A 3,301-nucleotide genomic window follows, 5' to 3' on the forward strand; every position below is an offset into this window, starting at 1 on the left:
AGAAGACCTGGAAAACGCAAAATATATAAAATCTGAGAAAACGAGAAAGTTGCTCAAAATTTGACTATTTTCGATAGCCCTCAAACTTGCTAAATTATTTATGACAAATATGGAATTTCTGAAGCGATGTTTATTAAACTTAATCATAAACTATTCAAAATTTTTTCAAATTATATCATTGGTTAATTAATTTTATCTTATGGAAGTTAAAGCTATATAAAATATCAGAAACTATTGAAAATTTTTTTTTTTATTTTTATTTTTATTGCGGGATATATTTCAAATTTTAATTTATCAAAATTTATATTTACAATGTTGTATAAAATACAACTAAATTCTTAAAACTATTTTTATTGCAATTTTACTACGATTTTAAAAAGAAAGATTTTGTCGTTTATATATATGTACAATTATATAAATATAGAGTGAGGAATAACTATTTATGATATAACGTAATGGCAAATAACGAATTATCTTTGGAGTTTCTGAATTACGTTTATAATTAAGTAAATTTTGAATATGACAGTTTTATGGAATGTATGGTACTGAAAAAACAAATCTTATTGTAAAGAAAAAAAAAGCTTTTAAAATACATCCCCTACAAGGATTTTTGGGCGTTTTCCAAATTTTTCATCTTATATTTTAAAAAATTTAGCTTTATTTCACAAACATTATTGTCGAATTTATGATCAAATAATTTTCACATTCTATTTTAAACTCAGTTATACAGTAATTTGTTTCTATAGAAGTCAAATTCATCTAATTATCATAGTTATATAGATCTTTCAAGTATTTGATAGCTATCACTTATTACTTTACTTTCTAACAGCGTAGTTAAAAAGAGAATCTTCAGCGAAAAATTTTCCACTTGAGAAAGTAAAAGAAAAAAAAGTTTATGCTAACCATAATACGTAATATGCATAAAAATTAATGTATAAAAACTTTGAATTCTTCAAGACAAAATAGACCACTGAGTGTGAGCATTTGACGAATGGAATGTTGGGATTGGAGATTGTGATGGGCGTTGAATAAAATGTAGAATAAAAGAGACTTACATTGATCGAGGTCTACTTGGTATGCCCGGCTACAGTTAACCAAATACTCAATTCATTCTATTAAATAATTAATTCGCATCTATACAATATTTTTGGAAAATATATTGATAAACCCATTGTAATTACAATATTTGTGTGTTTAATTTCACAGTCAAGCGGTAAATGTTGGTTAATAATAATTGAACAATTAATATTAATTACTTAATTAATATTAAATAATGAATTAATAATAATTTTTCTGTAGAAATAAAATTTGAAAATTTTAATGATAGTTGTGTGTCAGATAATTATTAATAGTAAATCCTGAGCATGATATTTTTTTTAGACATTTATTAAAAAAAAAAAAAAAAAACTAAAATATTAAATTTAAAAAATCGAAAAAAAAAATAGATCCCATCGTTGTCCCATTATGAGCGAAGCTAGAAAAGTTGTAGAATAGGTGATAGTTTGCTGTGAAAAATTATAAGGAAAATCGATCAGTACGTATTTTTTGTAAATCGACAATTTATACTTAAAAGTTAAAGTTTTAATAGATACATGATTCAAAAAATTTTTTTGATATCCTTTTCTGAAAAGGTGTCTAAAAATGAACATTTTTCGTCTATTTGAAAATTTTATTTAAACCACTTTTCGCGAAGTTATAGGCGTTTGAAAAAAAATCTCTATATTTTTCAAAATTCGATATCTAGAAAACGGTTAGAGGGAAAAATTGGAAAAAAATCATGGAGGCCTCTTTCAACCTATACTGAAAGATAAAATAGTTTCAAAAAATTCGAGGTGCAAACGCTAATTGGTGTCCGATTTGGCGTGGAACGACCCATATATATATATATATATATATATATATATATATATATATATATATATATATATATATATATATATACAGTTGGCATGGAGTGACCGCTTCTCAATTCTTTTCAATCAGTATTTTTAACCAGAAAAATCTTAACATTATACTAGGGTAATGAGGTAAATTATGGTGTTTTGGTTTAAAATGTTCATTAGATAATTTCAAATATAACTGATGATGTTTAGATATTAAGCTTTGTAATTTTTTGCAAAGATCTTCAGAAACTACAGGTCTCATTATCAAACACATTCTCTTTCTTAATACAATGTATAACTTCTAGACTTGATTATTGATTGGTACAAGATCATCGACAAGTAGTGAGAAATGATTGATCAGAAAAGACATTTCAGCTGCCGAAAAAATTAGATTTTTATTTTTAAGAGTACTTGGAGATATACGTGGGAGAACATTTGAAGCTGCACTATCCTTTCTAAAAAATTTTAATCGTGAGTTTAAAGTGGTTAGAGAGAGAAAATTATACTCACTTATTGATGAATGTATCACCGAGAGAAAAGTGTATGGTTGGGGTAACTAGAAAGGGATGGAAATAAAAAAATAGTCATCTTAACTAATATTTCTAGTTTCTTGAACTACATCATAGTGCCCGAAACTATTTGAAAGAAGTAGTTTTAACTAAGCATTTGTTTTGTTGTGGTGAAGAACACATTTTTCTCTAACAGCGTTTGTCTGATGTTGGACGTCATTTTTATAATTCTTAACATTACGTAATTTATTTGGATCTTTCAATAATCTACGCGAAGTGTATCCATCAACTGTGCGAATTCAGCAGCACTAAGTGTTGTTAAAACTTGCTGTGTATCCAAGAATAGTATTTAATCCTAAATTGTCACCAATGATTTCAGTAAGTGCAATGTAAACCTGTTTATTTATTCCCGATTTATTAATTGTTATACTATTTTCACACAAGTCTTTGATCTCATCAATCATTTCTGAAAATATAATATCGTTTTGTGAATATCCTTCATTATCTTTATGGTTAATAGACATATGTAATTGAGCCAATAATATGTTTTCGAGTTTACTCGAATATTCAAATGGTATACTTGCTATTGTATAGTATTTAGCACCAAGTTTTTTCAAGCCTCGGTGAGTACCCAAAGGATTATTTATTTCGACGTCATCGAAGTACTTTACAACTAGAAGAACGGTTTTATCTGAGGAATTTTTTAAAATATTTTTCCGAAGTGTAGTTCGAAATATGAACTCAATATCTGTACGTTGTTCTTCATTTTTAATAAATGATATTATATAGTCATAAATACTGGGTAACTCTAAAAATTTATGAAGCACACGATTCGTTGGCACGATTTCGATAGTTGATTTTATAATTTTAGCTTTATTTAAATTTTTTCTCGATCTTTTTGTAAAGACG

The sequence above is a fragment of the Microplitis demolitor genome, chromosome 1 (assembly GCF_026212275.2).
Source record: "Microplitis demolitor isolate Queensland-Clemson2020A chromosome 1, iyMicDemo2.1a, whole genome shotgun sequence".
In the NCBI taxonomy this organism is placed as follows: Eukaryota; Metazoa; Arthropoda; class Insecta; order Hymenoptera; family Braconidae; genus Microplitis; species Microplitis demolitor.